The sequence below is a fragment of the Musca autumnalis genome, unplaced genomic scaffold, assembly GCF_047663935.1.
Source record: "Musca autumnalis isolate F117 unplaced genomic scaffold, ASM4766393v1 scaffold_1, whole genome shotgun sequence".
NCBI lineage: Eukaryota > Metazoa > Arthropoda > Insecta > Diptera > Muscidae > Musca > Musca autumnalis.
This window is the reverse complement of record NW_027411644.1, coordinates 126,461,315-126,480,825: the sequence shown is the minus strand read 5'-3', so window position 1 is coordinate 126,480,825 and position 19,511 is coordinate 126,461,315. Positions and strand designations below refer to the sequence as shown.

The 19,511-nt window shown below is 35.0% G+C and overlaps 1 long non-coding RNA gene across 1 annotated transcript; it reads right to left on the bottom strand.

The window, feature by feature from the left end:
- Positions 1 to 8,087: 8,087 nt before the first annotated feature.
- On the bottom strand, positions 8,088 to 18,191 carry LOC141406686 (uncharacterized). Its single transcript, XR_012413472.1, has 3 exons — positions 18,073 to 18,191; positions 17,368 to 17,976; positions 8,088 to 8,214 (listed from the first exon to the last, which is right to left on the bottom strand). It is a non-coding gene; the product is annotated as an uncharacterized lncRNA (long non-coding RNA).
- Positions 18,192 to 19,511: the final 1,320 nt, after the last annotated feature.

Genomic DNA, 19,511 nt, shown 5'->3' with positions numbered 1-19,511 from the left:
AAAAAGTGGAATCTGATAGTCAATATAAACAAGTCTGAAATACTCATATTCAGAAAGGGAGGAAGACTCAGCAGAAATGAGAAATGGAAGTTCAACGGAAACGAAATAAAAGTTGTAAATGAATACAAATACTTGGGCGTCACAGTTACTCCAAAACTTTCGTTTACAAAAAATATTGAAAAACGAACCAGTCAGTCAAAGTTGGCAATAAATTCTACATGGACTGATTTCTTAGGAAAGAAAGATGTTAACATTCAAATAAAGTGGAAGGTATATGAAGCTGTTTGCAGGGCAATTCAAACTTATGCCGCACAAGTGTGGGGATATTCATACTTTGACGAGGTTATTTTTTGAAGAAAATCGAGCGCTATTTTTCGAAGAAAATCTTCAAAGTACCAAGTTCTGCACCCAACTACGCTCTTATGCTCGAGACTAATGTTGAAAGCTGCCACTTATATACAATCAAACTACATCTACAATATTTACACCAAGTCACGTACAAATATAAAGAACATCGTTTACCGAGGAAACTAACCAATATATTGCTGGAAAGTGAAGGATTCTGGGTATCAAACATTAAAAGTATTTCTCTATGATTAAACGTTCAATGGCCTAATACCTCAAATGAACATGAGTGGACTTTATTTAGTAGATGCATTTTAGGTAGCGAAGAAAAATCGATGTTACATAAAAACTTGAGGCTAAAACATCAAAGCCAAGATGTACTTTACTAACTCTTTTACTAGCGATCAAATTTCATGGATCTTTAAGGCACGATGTGGTCTGATCAATTTGAATGCAACCAGATATAACACGGAAAGTGGAGAATGTAAATGTATGTTATGCAATCTAAATTTGGGATGAAGCATTGCAGCATTTCTTAGGAGAGTGCCCTATCCTGAGAGAATTTAGAATGAGAGTTTTTCAATCTGCAGTATTATCAGAAGAAGATGTGATTAACATTCTGGATGGTCGTGAAGCACATTTACTTGAAAGTTTGTTTAAAGTACGATGTGGTCTGATCAATGTAATAAATGTACGCTATGCAATCTAAATCGGGATGAAACATTACAGCATTTCTTAGGAGAGTGCCCTATCCTGAGAGAATTTAGAATGAGAGTTTTTCAATCTGCAGTATTATCAGAAGAAGATGTGATTAACATTCTGGATGGTCGTGAAGCACATTACTGGAGACAGCTGGTCATTTACTTGAAAGTTTGTTTAAATTACAGAAAGTTTCTAATAAGCGAATACAACACGGTATAAACTTATATTAACGCACAAACGCAAATGACAGACGGTTTACCTTAAAACCATTGTCTATTTAATCAAAATTTTCTGTTTTTTGCACAGTATAATAATATAATAAGCTATTAAATGTGTTGTGAGTTGTTTCCCCCTTCGGCTTATCATCGAGAAGGTCGGAAGGGAAAAAATCCGCCGAGTGTGAAAAATAGCTATCACAATCGAAAGGGAGAGCGAAGAATGTTTGTGAAAAAATTCGCAAATAAATTGGTGGGGAATTAGGCAAAAATATTAATAAATACATCATATTTTGCAATATTTAAAACGAAAATGACTTTAAACACGCTTCTTAAATACAATGCTATAATTTTAATAATATAATTCAAAAAACTAATAAGTTCGCTGTCCTTTCTTTACCAAAATGTTAGAGGTCTAAATACTAAACTTAATAATATTTATTTAAAATCTTTTGGTTGTGATCTCCAAATCCTAGTTTTTACGGAAACTTGGCTGAAACCAGGTATTCGTGTACCAAGTATACAGAAAAGATAGATTAAACAAAATTGGTGAAGGAGTATTCATTACAGTTCATAATTCCATTGCATCAGAGAGAATTATGCCCTTATATTGAATTTGTGTGTGTTAAAATAAAATGTTTAAATCATTCTTTTATTATAACGTGCTCCTACATTGCCTCAAATTCAGACATGGACATTTATATTAAACTTTCCGAATTAATAAAAGAGGTTTCATTACGCCATTCGTCAAATGAACTGATTTGTCTTGGTATTTTAAGTTACCAAACTTAACATGGGTCTCAGGCGACAACATAGTAGATTAAGTTACCAAACTTAACATGGGTCTCAGGCGACAACATAGTAGATTATGTACCTGTTTCATCAACAGAATTGTCTACAGAAATGTTAAACTTCTGGGAAAATATTTTTTATCAATGTCTCTATCAAATAAATAACATCTATAATATTAAAGACAAAATTTTAGACTTAGTGTTTTCTTCAACCATAAACTCTTCTGTATGTGCAAGTCCTCCATTCTCAGAACCTGAAAATATGTATCATCCTACCCTTATGGTGACTCTGGAACTCAATAATAATCAAGTAAACTAAATAATTGGTTTCCTGAGGGAAACATTGATTCCCGTATTTCAAATTTTTATAAAGTACTTAATGATGCAATGACAGTATCAGTCCCTCTCTTAAAGATGCGCTCAGAAATGGGTCCTGCTTGGTTTACTCCACAACTTAGGAGTTTGCACAATATGAAAAGTAGACTGTATAAAAAATTTAAAAAATGTAATGTAATGTAAATTAAAATTTTACCAATTATGCAAAAACTAGAAATACGTTCAACAGTAAACTCTAAAAGAAAAGTACGTGAATTTCCTAGTAGCATGAGACTTGGTTGTAGACAATCATGTGACCCTAATGACATTGCAAATAAGTTTGTTGACTTTTTTCAGAATATCTACTCCAAATTTTCATCTAACTCCCTTAATCACCCTTATAATATTCATAAACTAAAACTGTTTCCTCACATTATTCTCACAGAGGGTGAAGTATTAAATGGTTTATTGTCATTGAAATATTCAAACTCACCAGGTCCAGATGGTGTGCAGACTTCTATTTTAAAATCATGTGCATAAGAACTTTATCGTCCCCAAACAATTATTTTCAATGACTCTTTGACATTGGGATATTTCCCTCTTGTCTGGAGATCTATCTATATTATTCATTTGCATAAATCGGATAGTAGATGTGGGATTAAAAACTATAGAGGCATTCCAAAACTAAGTGCAATTCCTAAACTTATTGAGCTTCTGGTCTCACGCCGAATAACTAATTTCGCTAGATCTATAAAATCGCCTTATCAACACGGTTTCGTTAAAGGTAGGTCTACCTTGACAAATTTATTGGAGCTTACATGTCACGTCCATAATGGATTCCTAAATAAACGTCTAACTGACGTTATATACACAGATTTCAGTAAGGCCTTTGACACCGTTGTACACAAATTGTTAATACATAAGCTTGATTGTATGGGTTTCCCATCAATACTCTTGTCATGGATACGTTCTTATTTACAGGACCTTATCCAAACTGTTTCTTTTAATGATATTCTGTCTGGTGTGCCTCAGGGTAGCCATTTAGGTCCATTACTTTTTGTACTCTACTTAAATGACCTTCCATCTGTTATTCGTTGCTCTAAAGTATTTATGTTTGCTGATGATGTTAAACTGTTTAGCAATCATGATTCTTATAATCAATTAATTAATCTGCAACATGATTTGTATTCTCTTTCCAACTGGTGTAGTGTCAACGTTATGTCATTAAACTTAAAACATTTCATTTTATAGATTTCGTTCTGATTCTTGCGACTACTTCATAGGTTCACAGAAATTGGATCATGTAGATTCGTTTGTGGATCTTGGAGTTATTCTAGACAGTAAACTGCGTTTCAACTAACATGTAAAGCCTTGTGTTAATAAAGCCAAGTCATTACTAGGCTTTATAAAACGCTGGTCTAAGGAATTTGACGATCCATACGTGACCAAACTCTTATTCATTAGCCTTGCCCGACCAACATTAGAATACGGTTGTGTACTTTGGAGTCCTTTCTACAAATGTTATTCTGATAAGATAGTATCATTTTATTTGCTCTTAGAGGCTTAGGGTGGAGCTCAAGTGAATCTCTTTCACCATATGAAAGCCGTCTGAAGTTAATTGACCTTCCAACATTGGAGAAAAGACCTTTAATGCTCAGATCTATATTCATTATTAAACTCTTGCGTGGACAAATTGAATCACAGTTTTTAATAGGCGAAATAAATTTGAATGTACTTTCACGCAGTACTCAAAACTATATACCACTTAAATTAACGTTAGCTAATTATGAAATAAGTAATCCACTCCGATCTTTATGTGATGAATATAGCAAGTTGTATAATAGGGATGTCTTTATCCGAACCTCTGCATGTCATGAAAAACTTTATCTTACGTTCTTAGTATGTTGCAACAGTCGCCAGGCAATATGTTAGATTATACCTATTTATTTCTTGATGTGTTTGTCTTAAAATGTAACCTTCTAACCGGCTGATGTTTTGCTGTAGCTGGTTTTCCCTATTCTACTAACCTCCAATATTCCGGAATATGGAATATGGCCCTCTCGGTCGACAGGGGCGGAAAAGTGTAATGTTGGGAACGATCGAAAAAAAGATAGCCAGTCATCAATGATTGAACAATAGGAAAATTATTTGATAGACTCAGAGTGTTAATTCCATACTGAATGTATAATTGAGTTGACAGTGGATATCTAGTAACTCGAGATTTGGACTGAAAACTTTGAAAAACTTAAATTTCCTTATTAATACACCATTTGCTATTGTTAAGAACGAAAACGTCAATGAAATAAATAGGAATCTATTATCGAGGTAAGAAAAATATGTAATGTCCGGATTAAGGAATGTCCGGATTATCGAGACCATACTGTATATGCATGTATATAATTGTATTAATGTTATTGCCAATATTAAATGCGATTTCTTCTTTGTTCAATTAAATATTTCCATTCATCTTTTTGATTTAATTATAAAACTTCCAATTATAAAATGTATTGGAGTATAACCATTATTTTAAGAAAACACAAAACAATCATTTACTCACTCTCTTTACCGTCTTCACTCAACGATTGTGCTTAGAAAACTGCAGAAAAAGAAGAACAAAAAAACATACCAAAGCCGATGGCCGTAGTCGCTTAGTGCTTTAATCTATATGTTTATTATAATTTTTAATTGAAATAAGTATTTAAATAAATAATAAAATTTATTACAATTTCCTTTTCTCTTTGCTTGCTAGGTTGGTTAACTGTGATTTACAGAAATGACTGCTTCTTAAAAAATCGCATACCGCATACACACCACCAAAGCAAAAACTAAATTGTTTATCCCCCGTATTCGCTTCTGCGTCTTCTATTACACCACAGAGCTATTTATTATAAAATAAGCAAAATCGCTCTTGTTACTCTCCCTGACAAAAATCCTCTCTAAACCCATAAAAATATGTTCTAACATAAAAATATGTTGGTACCCAAAAATAAAATTGAGATACACTCCACGTCAGTAGAATAGAACACCTAAATGTTTGTTAATGTTAGCTTAATTATCCCAAAACGAATGAATCTGCTATTTTAATCTTGTGGGGCTTTAAAGACTATGATGTTCCGTATCAAACACAGAAACAATTATGTTTCTAGCTCTTCGCGAAATGATTTTCTGATGAATTTTCCTATAGTACTATGAAAAATAGGCATTTGTTTTTGGTCATCAGGATAGAACAGTCACTTTATTTTCGCGAATTTTTGAGATATTAATTTTATTTCTGTCGATAAAGCAGGACTTTCTAATCATTTTTCACTAAAGAAAACCTATAAATTTTTCCGCGGACACCGAATTAACAGAGTTAAAGGGTTTAAATTGACAGATATTTGAAACATCGTGGAATATCAATAGGAGTCGCGCAGTTATGTCATATTTCTTCACAATAAGATAGAATATGACACAGACAACCTCGACGGATATAATCGAGTGCTTCGGATGCTGATAAGATGGAACATTTTCAAAATAATTATGGAAAGCATCAACATTTATTATAAAAACCTTGAAGTTTTGTACAATAAATTGGTTTTTCCGCGAACAAGTCTGCCGTTTAAAGGTTTGGAAATATGCTCAAGATTTTCAAATATATGTCAATTTAAACCCTTTAACGCTGTTAATTCGGTGTCAGCGGAATAATTTATAGGTTTTTTTTTGGTGAAAAATGATTAGAAAGTCCTGCTTTATCGACTGAAAGAAAATTCGGCGTAAAATAAAGTGACTGTTCTATCCTGATGGCCAAAAATAAATGCCTATTTTTCATAGTAGTATAGGAAAATTCATCAAAAAATCATTTCGCGAAGAGCTAGAAACATAATTGTTACTGTGTTTGATACGGAACATCATAGACTTTAAATCGCCACAAGACTAAAATCGCAGATTCAATTGTTTTGGGATAAATAAGCTAACATTAACAAACATTTAGGTGTTCTATTCTACTGACGTGGAGTGTATGTTACTAAATGTTGCAAACATATATTTGTTTCGACCCAAACATATATTTGTTTGCAACCAGTCCCAAACATACATTTGTTTGGATCCAAACATATTTCTAACATACATTTTTCTGCGTGCGTATGCTAGTATTTCGTCCAGGGTACAAATGAAGAGTAGTGGTGAAAGTTCGTTGTTTTACCCCACTGTAGGTTATGAAGGTATCGCTAGTTTTACCGAGGTGGGCCAAGGCTGCCTTTGTGATGCGTCATACACAGCATCTCCAAAGCAAATGTCAACCACAGGCTTTACGCGGCGGCTCCCGTTGTCACAGATGGAGAAATGTCGATCGAATATAGGCGGAATAACCTTCTAACAACCGGTGCTCAAATTACTTCTATACTCGTACAAGGTAGCAGCTCTACCGTCAAACTAGGAAGCACAATCAAACGAAAACCAGAAAATTGGAGCTTCCTATCGCAATTTGTGGATGCTAAGGTGATTACCACAGACGGACGGCTTATGTCCGTTTTAATAAAGAGTTGCTCACAGTCACTGATATATCCTATTCCTCACATTTTTAATAAATATTTAACTGAAAGAGTTTTTCTTGATAGTTAGAAAGTGTTGTATAGAAGTTGTTTAAGTTAGTGAATAAATTGAGCTCTTAGCAAATGGATTTGTGCGTAAGTATGTATGTAGGCTTCTTGGATTCCGCTGATGGTAAGTAAGAGGAGAACGGTAAGTAAAATGCAACTTCAACGAAATGCCCCAACAATGCTGAGTGGACTGTATTGGCGTTTTTAACTTGATGAATTATTCCTCATAGCCAATGAGGAATAATTAGGAAAAAGAGAAGAGAAAATGAAACCAATTAGCAATTTTCTTAAAACGTTATAAAACGTACAATAATGGTTTTATTAAACAATGAGATTGAGGAGAGGTGCTTACCAGTCGGTGTGAGTTTGAGAAGTGAAATTCATTACAAAAGTTTTTGCACTAGGTAAGCTACAAATTCATATTACATCCCTTTCGTTAAAGAGAGATTTTGAGATAGATAGAGATAATTGGTACTTAACGAAAGTAATTACAAGACGAGTACAATTCAGTTTGCTTATTCTAATACTATTTTTATATAATTCACGATAGTAATATTTCACAATTAATAAGTATAAATTTCAAATGTATATAATTCTAAATATATGTTTTAAATTATATTTCATTTTAAATAATGGAAAATTCAGCGAATTTGTCCATGGCCCCGGCCTTGCACCTGTGCAACAGATGCGGATACGCATAAGGCTGACGCCAACGACTTTATAGCTTGCGACAATACCCTTTGATTTGGCATTATAACGCTGCGCGTAGTAGCATGTTGTGGCTGGTTTGTGTGGTGAACTTTGCGGGAATAAAAACGCTTTGTTGGTTGCCTTCGCTGGGATTGAGTGTTTGTTCTTGCTCGATGCTGCTGTGGCGCTTGGTGTTGTCGGAAAGATGGTCGGCGCGGGGTTCTGTGGGTATGCTGCGATGTTGAGGGCTGTGTTGTGGGGTTGTGATGAACCAACTCACGGGATCCATTGTGGTCAATGCTGGGCAGTGCAAGTCGACCATGTACGTTTGGCCGAAAGTTTCCTTGTGATTCAGGGTGGAGCATGGTATGGTGTTGATAGCCGCATTTCCGGCAGACATCTTTGGAATGGCAATCTTTCACCGTGTGACTCTTGGCTAAGCAATTAAGGCAGTATTTGTATTTCCGAATGATATTTCTTCTCGCCGGTACCCTCATCATGATGAATTTTGGGCAGAACCTCAAGGAATGACGTTGCTTGCAAATGACACATTGGTAAACTTCACGGCTGCTGTTTGACCTGAAATGGGACAGATATTAGTACGGCCCATTTCAAAATTTGGAAATGAATGAAAATGAGATGAGATAAATAAAAAATGAGATGTGATATGGTTACCAACTGATTATAGTATAGTTAGAGCTGAAATGGAAATGATTTTGTGAATTGATGGATGAAAATTAGAGTTGATGTGTTATTCGGATGCATCATCGTCCAACAATGGCAGATAGCAGAGTTTGACAATTGGTCGAGTTATGATACCAGTAGCAGTCTTCACCTCGACTACTCTGACTTGGTCATCTGATCCGCTATGAGTGTTGGTGATTCTACCTAATCTCCATTCGCTAGGAGGTAACAAATCATCCATAACGACGACTAAGTCACCGACTTTTAGATTAGGAGATGTACGTTTCCATTTGTAACGTTTTTGTAAAGACTTCAGATAATCTTCTTTCCATCTGCGAGAAAATTGATGATGAATAGCCTTCAGTTTCAACCACCTATTAATGAGAGACAAGTTCTGATTTGAAGGTTCTGGTAATGCCATAATAGGAGATCCCCGCAGAAAGTGTCCAGGGGTTAATGCAGTGAAATCGGAAGGGTCTTCTGAAACAGCAGAGATAGGACGCGAATTAAGAACACCCTCAATTCTGGCTAGTACAGTAACCAACTGTTCAAAAGTGAATCTGTGAGCCCCAGCAATGCGCTTAAAGTGGTGCTTGAAGCTTTTTACAGCCGACTCCCATAATCCGCCCATATGTGGGGCATGGGGTGGAATAAATTTCCATTCGAAGCCATGAACAGCGTATTTATCAGAGATATCTTTAGCTGAAGATTTCAGGAAACTGCAGAACTCTTTTGCGAGATGTCGGCTAGCACCTAGAAAGTTCTTGCCATTATCCGAAACTATCCGAGAGGGTAGTCCTCGCCTCCCAACGAAACGAGCAAGTGCGGCCTCAAATGCTACTGTTGACAATTCTGAACAGGGCTCTAAGTGAATAGCTTTTGTGGTAAAACAGACGAATAAGCATACGTAACCTTTGATTATGGGAGACTGACGCAAAATTGAACTCTTTAGTTCGAAGGGTCCTGCAAAATCTATGCCAGTGATGTGAAATGGAGGAGTTAAACTGCACCGTTCTAGTTGTAAGGGAGCCATAATTTGTGAGCAACACTTTTGCTTGAAAATGAGACAAACCTTGCATTTGTGTATGATACTTTTGACTTTTGTTTTGAGGCGAGAAATGTAGAATTCAGTCTGAACCATTCTACACATTAGATTGCAATCTGCGTGAGCCAAACATGTGTGCAAATGTTCTAAATATAAGCGACAAAATCGGGTTTTATTAGGGACAATTATTGGGAACCGTTCATTGTATGGTAATGATGAATTAGATAACCTGCCGTTAACTCGCATTATCCCTTTTGGATCCAGAAACGGGTTTAGTGATTTTAGAGAGCTTTTTGGCGAAATGTCAGTGTTGTTTTCCAAACATTTATATTCATCTTCATAAAACATTTTTTGATATTAAATGATTAGACCATATTTAGCAAATGAGTATTCTGAATGTGTTAAGTTTTCTTCGGATGCTTTGGAAGTGTTGCGAAGTCTGCTTATGCTATTTTGGTAGAAACGGCCAACATATGCAAAGACCTTTAACGCACGTTTATACGTAGAAATTGTTTTTAACAAGTCGGAATCTTGTGGATTTGCTTTATTCTCCACTGCAACCATACACTGTATGTTCGCTCTTTTACCGACATTAGGAGGAGCAATAAAATCCTTTTTTGGCCATTCCGTCGAGGGAAGTGTAAGCCAATGTGGACCGTGAAACCACATTGAATTTGGTGAAAGATCTTGAGGTTTACAACCCCTGGTACCCAGATCAGCAGGATTGTCGTGGGTAGGAACATGGCGCCAAACGGCGTTTGGAATTAACTCTAGTATTTGGGCGGTTCGATTCGCTACGAATGTTTCCCATGACCATGGGGGTTTGGAGAGCCAACCTAGCACAATTGAAGAATCTGTCCATAAATTTGTCGTTGTGAATTTGAAATCAAACGTAGATACCACATAGTTCACTAATTTTGCGAGCAGAACAACACCATTAAGCTCCAATCTTGGCAAACAAACGGGCTGCAATGGGGCTACTTTACTTTTAGCTAAGAGCAGATTGGAAAATACGGCACCTTTCCCTGTTTGACAACGAACATATACGCATGCACAAATGGCAGCTTGAGAAGCGTCAGCAAATCCGTGAATTTCTAGTGTGTCTTGAGGAAAATATTGAATCCATCGTGGAATTGAGACTACACCAATATTCTGCAAATCTGATAATAAGTTATTCCATTTTGATTCTGATTCGGCACTAATTTTCTCATCCCAATCGATACCTTCTAACCAGAGCTGCTGCATTAATACTTTAGCACGAATTATCACCGGGGCTATCCAACCTGCCGGATCGAAGAGTTGAGCAACTGTAGAAAGTACTTGACGTTTGGTCATAGTTTGATCAGTTTTCACTAAATCAATGTGATACGAAAAAGTGTCAGTTAAGGCGTTCCATTTAACTCCAAGCGTTTTAGTAGAACTATTTTCTTGCAAGCTAAGGAATTCTGAGTCATAAAGGTCTTCAGTTGCTATTGTTGAGAGAAGATTTTTATCGTTTGCGGTCAATTTTTTGAGAGGAAATCCTGCCCTATTTAGAATCGATATAAGATCCTGTTGATTTTTTATAGCTTCTTTCACAGTGAAGCCTCCAGACAATATATCATCGGCGTATGTTTCTTGCCGAATTATTTTAGAGACATGTGGAAATTCAGTTTTAGAGTCTTCTGCTAGTTGTAGTAGTGTGCGTATTGCGAGAAATGGTGCGCAATTTACACCAAATGTGACTGTTTTTAAGTTATAGTCTTTAATAGGCCCTTCTGGACTAGATCGAAAGAGAATTCTTTGATAAGCTCTATCATGAGGATGCATGAGAATTTGCCTATATATTTTTTGAATGTCTCCGCTGAAGACATATGGGTATTTTCGCCAATTAAGAATTACAGAAATTAAGTCAGTTTGAAGAGTGGGACCTGTATGAAGGACATCGTTAAGAGAAAATCCTGACTTAGTTTTTCGATATGCGTTGAAAACTACTCGTACTTTTGTGCTTTTATGTTCTGGACGTACAACTGCATGGTGTGGGAGATAGAATGACAAGTATTTGCCTTTAATACATAACTCATGAGACGAGGTTTCTTCCATATGGTCTAACGACAAGTATTCATTTAAAACTTTGTTGTACTCAGTCGCTAATTCATTATTGTTTGCAATAGTTTTTTCCAAATGAGTATATTGGGCTAAGGCAACATACCTTGAAGAGCCGAGAGATAGTGTGTCAGAAAATTCGTTTTTAAAGGGCAATCGAACAATATAACGGCCATCTGAAGAGCGCGTTGATGTTTTCTTATAAAATTCTTCACAGAATTCATCTGAGACTGAGACGGGTGAAGTGCGAGGAACTTCTTCCTGTTCCCAAAACTTCCTTAATACATCGCTTATTAAATGGTTTTCAGTTTCCACAATTCGAGAGGAGAACGAATGAACTTGTTCAATTTGCATGGGACCACTGAGCACCCAGCCGAAAATTGTGTTGTAAGCAGATGCATTACCACATATAATCTTTTTAATACCTTCTAGGTTTATAAATCTTTCAGAATCATTGCCCAAAATAAGATCTATTTGAGACGACTTGTTGAAGGAAGGATCAGCCAGATCGATATCTTCCAGATCTTGAGGGTTAGCGACTTCAAAAGTGATAGAGGGACGAGATTTAGCAACTTTGGGTAACACAATAGCCGTAATTGAGAAGCGTATATTATGTTTTTGGGCGACAATAATTAACTCACATTCTTTTTCGGACGTTTGTTTCTGGCCTCCAACGCCAGTAATTTCGAAATAACCTTTTGAGGTGGGAATTTGCAATAAGTTTCTAATTCTTTCGGAAATGAAAGTTCTTTGTGATCCTGGATCAATTAGAGTTCTTAGTGTGAATAATTCACCCATGTGTTCGATTTGAACTAGAGCTGTTCGCAGAAGAATTGTGTTGCTGTCTGCACAAAAATTGGCTTGAACTTGAGACGAGCGTTTGAATTTTGAAGTTGACGGAGCTTCAGGAGTAGCAGAGTAATTTGGCTTATAAGACTTGTTGTTTGAGTCATCATGCATTGTATTCTTAGAGAAGTTTTCTGAAGAAGATTTGTTTATGTGAAGAAGTGTGTGATGATCTTTGTGGCACAACAAACAAGTATTATTACTTTTGCAATTCTGCTTCATGTGACCTGCCGATAAGCAGTTAAGACATATGCTATTTTTGACAACAAAATCTACACGTTGCTGCACTGGCAATTTTCGAAATTCTTGACACGACCTGATCTGATGATTCGCCTTGCAATAGGAACATTTGAAATCAATTTTTTCTTGAGAAGAACTTTGTTGATTTTTAGGAAAGTTGTGAGAAGATTGATTTTCTTTTGTATGCCGAATGCTTGATATTCGTTCAACTACTTCGAATCTATTTATGAGAAATTGGTCTAGTTGAGCCCAGGATGGCAAATCTCGATGGGATTTGAGTGATTGCTCCCAAAGAGAAAGAGTTTCATCAGGCAATTTAGTGGAGACTAAGTATATAAGGATTGGATCCCAACTTTCTATGTCAACTTTGAGAGTTTTTAGTGTACAAAGACAGTCACTGACTGTAGAATGAATTTTCTGAATAGACTCGCTATTTTCCACCTTAGCCGCAGGAATATTGAACAAAATTTTGAGCTGATTATCTACAAGGACCCTTCTATTTTCATATCGAGATTTGAGAGCATCCCACGCCAACTCAAAGTTGTCATCACAGAGAGAAAATCGTTTCACTATGGCCCCCGCAGGTCCTCTTGTCTTTTTTCGCAAATAAAAAAGTTTTTGAGCCTGGGACAATTGTTTGTGATTGGCATAGACTGCTGTGAACATGTCACGAAAAGATGGCCATTCTTCATAACTCCCTGAAAATATCTCTGTGTCACATGGAGGAAGCTTTATACAAATATTTGAACTATCAGGAGACGACTGAGATGCACTAGTTGGAGGAACACTTTGTCTAGCATTGTGCTGATTGTGAGAACCTGATATCCTTAAGAAATCTTTGATTTGCGACTTGGCTGTGTAATATGCTTCCGAGGTAGCATTAAAATTGATTTTAGCGTTTTCTTTGAAATCTTTGACATTAGCGGATTTAGGAGACAACATAATATTCCTATATGCTTTCTGTAAATTTACCCATCTTTGCTCCAAATCATTTAGCTTGACTTGTAAAACTGAGTCAGTCTGATCCGTAATGTCACTTTGATCAAATTGCTGACAAAAGTTGACTAAATGATCGCATTCAAACAGAAATATATCATGTTCTGGAGATGTTTGCATTACACCATCACCGGAAACAGTTCTCGATGATGTCGAAGCTTTCATGGAATCAGTGGCAACGTTTTTAGAGACGGACATGTTAATTTTTTAGTAAAATTCCAAAACTTTCCGAAATTTTCTTTTATGTGGTGAGCGAAAATTTGCTTCTACCAATTATTCACGATAATTATTCCTCTATGAACCAACGTTCGAAATATTCTTCTGCTATCAATTGTATAAAAAATTGAGACGAGAGATCTCGAGCGTGAAATTAGACAAAAAATGTTCTTCAAATTCTCCTTTAAAAGTGCTTAAATGAGACGAGTAAAAATATGCGAATGTTCAGTAGAAAATAATATTGTATATAGAGCAATTTCTAAACTAGGAGGGTTGGCGTTTTTTTGTTTGGGATGACGACTTCTATTTTGTTTTTCAAAATAGTCAGAATCGACGAACGCATAGCAGTGGGAAAAATTTGGATTTGTTTGCAAGTGAAGTTGCTAGAGTTTAGGTAGTGCCAAAGAAATTCTCGATCAGAGTGTTTCTTTGCGCACGTATCTATTTGAGCTAGCAATTGACACTTGGGTATAAAAAGTTTCTTGTTGAAAAACAAGAAATAAGGGAACTGATGAAGATCTGTGGCGAGATCGGAAACTATAGTATTCCCTGCCTTACCCCTTGGTAAACATCGCCAATTTTTTCCCACTAATAAATTAAAGTTGTTTTAATAAAATATTAAAACAACGACTATGGGATTAAGCCTGACTATTTTGAAAAACAAAATAGAAGTCGTCATCCCAAACAAAAAAACGCCAACCCTCCTAATTGTGAGACCGGGCACCGTCAAAATGTTGTTTATTGCTGTAGTATGCAATACCAACAAATTAGTTATGTGCTTTTTCGTCGAGAATCGACGAACGCATAGCAGTGGGAAAAATTTGGATTTGTTTGCAAGTGAAGTTGCTAGAGTTTAGGTAGTGCCAAAGAAATTCTCGATCAGAGTGTTTCTTTGCGCACGTATCTATTTGAGCTAGCAATTGACACTTGGGTATAAAAAGTTTCTTGTTGAAAAACAAGAAATAAGGGAACTGATGAAGATCTGTGGCGAGATCTGAAACTATAGTATTCCCTGCCTTACCCCTTGGTAAACATCGCCAATTTTTTCCCACTAATAAATTAAAGTTGTTTTAATAAAATATTAAAACAACGACTATGGGATTAAGCCTGACTATTTTGAAAAACAAAATAGAAGTCGTCATCCCAAACAAAAAAACGCCAACCCTCCTAATTGTTAGACCGGGCACCGTCAAAATGTTGTTTATTGCTGTAGTATGCAATACCAACAAATTAGTTATGTGCTTTTTCGTCGAGAATCGACGAACGCATAGCAGTGGGAAAAATTTGGATTTGTTTGCAAGTGAAGTTGCTAGAGTTTAGGTAGTGCCAAAGAAATTCTCGATCAGAGTGTTTCTTTGCGCACGTATCTATTTGAGCTAGCAATTGACACTTGGGTATAAAAAGTTTCTTGTTGAAAAACAAGAAATAAGGGAACTGATGAAGATCTGTGGCGAGATCTGAAACTATAGTATTCCCTGCCTTACCCCTTGGTAAACATCGCCAATTTTTTCCCACTAATAAATTAAAGTTGTTTTAATAAAATATTAAAACAACGACTATGGGATTAAGCCTGACTATTTTGAAAAACAAAATAGAAGTCGTCATCCCAAACAAAAAAACGCCAACCCTCCTAATTGTGAGACCGGGCACCGTCAAAATGTTGTTTATTGCTGTAGTATGCAATACCAACAAATTAGTTATGTGCTTTTTCGTCGAGAATCGACGAACGCATAGCAGTGGGAAAAATTTGGATTTGTTTGCAAGTGAAGTTGCTAGAGTTTAGGTAGTGCCAAAGAAATTCTCGATCAGAGTGTTTCTTTGCGCACGTATCTATTTGAGCTAGCAATTGACACTTGGGTATAAAAAGTTTCTTGTTGAAAAACAAGAAATAAGGGAACTGATGAAGATCTGTGGCGAGATCTGAAACTATAGTATTCCCTGCCTTACCCCTTGGTAAACATCGCCAATTTTTTCCCACTAATAAATTAAAGTTGTTTTAATAAAATATTAAAACAACGACTATGGGATTAAGCCTGACTATTTTGAAAAGCAATTTCTAAACTTGATACTTTCGAAAATTAAACTTTCCAAATTTTCCCAAAATCTTAAAAATTTCTCACGATTTTTCAAAAATTCACAATTGTTTCATGTAGCTGTAGTTTTAATGGGTGACTATCGAACCATTTGAAAGAGAAGTTTGTAGTTTTATTGGGTGACTACCAAACCATATTTAACACGAAAACAAATTAGTTGAAACAATCCGAAAAAAATCAAAACCACTGGGAAATTAGGCACTGACTCTCAATATTGTTGTTCGAGATTGAAAATTTCGCTTAAAATTGGGAAGAACTAGCGTTCACACAATAATATAGGGAAATTGAATGGACAAAGTGTTTCCAAGTTTCATAAAATTCGTTGAGATGAGCATATGTATGTTGAAAACGACAAATTTCTGAAGACCAAACTAGGCAGCTTCGCACAAACTCCCGAAAAAATATTTCATAAATTGAAGAAAATAACACTCACACACTGATATGAGCGAAAAATATTGTTTGAAAAATCAAAATGTTCACTGAGATGAGCACTGTAGATTCTAAACGAAAAATTTTTGCAGCAAATTGCTTAAATCTTCAAAATTTCACAAACAGGAATTAACACACGCAAAATTTTCCCAAAAAATTTCGAATGAATCAAAAAAATTGTATAAATAGCACTCAAACTAATGTTATGAGCGTATTTCCACAGAAAAATTGTTTAAATTCACAAATATTGTATAGAGATGAGCACTGTAGCTTTGAGAATGGCACACTTGAGACGAAAAAATTATTAAATTGCTTTAAATAATATGAGCCTTTCACTTGTGTAATAATTTTAATTAAAATATTTGAAAATTTTCCAAAAATAATTGCAAATTTCAAAATTTTCCAAAAAATTTCACCAAAAAAATTTTTATTTTCAAATTATTTAGTTAACTTTTGCAAGCAAAGCATTTATTTTCCACAAAATTATTATTATTAGCTTTATTTATTCACTTGCACATTCTTAAAGCACAATCTCTTTTTTTTTTTTTGCTGTAAAAAATATATTATGTTTAATATATTATGGTATATATGAGATGGGTAAGTATAATTGCATGCAGTGTTAGTATATTAATTTGTTTAAAATGGAGCAACTGTTCAATCGTATTAAAATTCCAAAAAAAAAATTTCGCATTTCAATTATTTTGTTGAAATTAACTAACTTTTTTCTTTGACTATACACCCTTTAAACAATGAACTAATATTTTTGCTTGGGTGTATAGTGAGCGGTATCAAATGCTGTGTTGTTGTTATTATTATTTCGTTTCTTCTTTGTGTCGTATTCTCCCCACTGGCTAAGCGTGGTTCGAATTATATACGCTGTGTGTGTATGTACGTATATATGTACGTTTGTTTACTTGAGTGATGAGAGTGGTGGCTTGTTAAACGATGATATTGTTAGTGGAGAATAATTTTGTTAGGTATGTAATATTTCGGTGATGAATATGTACACTCAAAAAATAATGATGGTGCCAATATATGAGATGATTTTTTATATTTTATGAGACGAGTAAATATGTATGTAGTAATGTATATTATTACCTTATATGCTGGTAAATATTTGCAGTTAACGTGGTTTTTGTTGCTTTTGTAAAAAACTTCCAACTTTGTGCTGGTTTTTATTTACTGTATATATGTACTTCTTGCATATATATATGTAACTGTTTTATGAGACTGAGGTTATTGACTTTCTATGTACAAAGAATTTTTTAGCTTGCAATATTTTTCAAGCGGAATCTATTTATCTTCTCGTTTTTATATGCTCATTATATATTTTTTCACCGCGAACACAAAATGCATAACAATTTTTTTTGAGTGTTTCTTTGTTCTCTTTATATTTAACCTTTTTTGCTATCAACACACAGCACAGAGATGGATTTTTTTGTTGTTGTTTCTAATGCAAATACCAGTCACTTGTCGATTTTTATGCAATTTTTTCACTTTTTGAGCTTTTCTCTTTGTTTCTTTTTGAGGAGAGTTAAACTATTATTGTTAGTGGAGTTAGTTTGTTCTATCACTACACAAATTCGTTGATTTTTTTTTCGTGGCACTTGTTGTTTTTGCAATTATGGATAGCTTTTTAGCGATTCTTGTTGGATTTTTTCCCTTTTTTGCTTGCACACACACTCTTTCTCGTTGATATTCACTTTTCTAATGTATGTAAATATGTACTGTGTAAAAATTGAAAAAACACTCACCGACTCGCTGGCAAATAAATAGAGTATCGATAGAGATGTTTGATGTTACCTCATATTATTTGTTGTTTTGCTGATGTTTTTAGACGGCAGAGAAAGGACCATGAATAAATTGAGCTCCTAGCAAATGGATTTGTGCGTAAGTATGTATGTAGGCTTCTTGGATTCCGCTGAAGGTAAGTAAGAGGAGAACGGTAAGTAAAATGCAACTTCAACGAAATGCCCCAACAATGCTGAGTGGACTGTATTGGCGTTTTTAACTTGATGAATTATTCCTCATAGCCAATGAGGAATAATTAGGAAAAAGAGAAGAGAAAATGAAACCAATTAGCAATTTTCTTAAAACGTTATAAAACGTACAATAATGGTTTTATTAAACAATGAGATTGAGGAGAGTTGCTTACCAGTCGGTGTGAGTTTGAGAAGTGAAATTCATTACAAAAGTTTTTGCACTAGGTAAGCTACAAATTCATATTACATCCCTTTCGTTAAAGAGAGATTTTGAGATAGATAGAGATAATTGGTACTTAACGAAAGTAATTACAAGACGAGTACAATTCAGTTTGCTTATTCTAATACTATTTTTATATAATTCACGATAGTAATAATTCACAATTAATAAGTATAAATTTCAAATGTATATAATTCTAAATATATGTTTTAAATTATATTTCATTTTAAATAATGGAAAATTCAGCGAATTTGTCCAGTTAGAATTGATTATTACATTTAAATTGGTCCTATGAATTGCATAGACATATTCGTTGAAATCTCCTCATTCCCATTTATTACACCCCTGTAATAGTATGAGAGATTTCAACGAATATTCACTTGACAACCGCCCTCTTGAAGCATCTATGCAGATGTCAAAAACAAATAAACAAATCGATCGATCGAAAGCTTGACTTGCAAGCAACAACTCCCGCGCTTTATCGTAAACCTTTGTACATATCGTTGTACATTAATTAATAGAAAAGGTAATATTGTTTACCATTAAATAAACATCGGCAGTCGAGCCAAACTCTTTTACTAAAAACTATTGTGTTTTATTTTTTATTCTATTTTCATTGTTACCGACGGCCACTCGTACGCATTGGGCGTACTGGCTCCATTGGGGAGCCTCGATACACTTGTTCCCCCCAAGTCCCTATAGTGCGGACTAAACATTTGGTCGCTTCGGGCTAAATAAACATTTGGTCCTTCGAGCCGGATAAACATTTGATCCAATCGAGCCGGATATTCCAGTTGGCATAATTTTGGAAACCATTACAGTCCACAATCCCATTGGAGCTTACTATTATTGGTACGTATAGTGCATAGTGATAAATAAAATAAATAAAAATACAAGTGTTCGTTTGTTTGTTTGGTCGTTTTACAACGTCATCGATTCCCTTTTTGTCAATTGGTCAAAGTCCAAATCGTGGACATACGGGAATAATAAAATCAAAACAAAAATAATAAATATTTTCTTCTGAATATTTCACATTATTT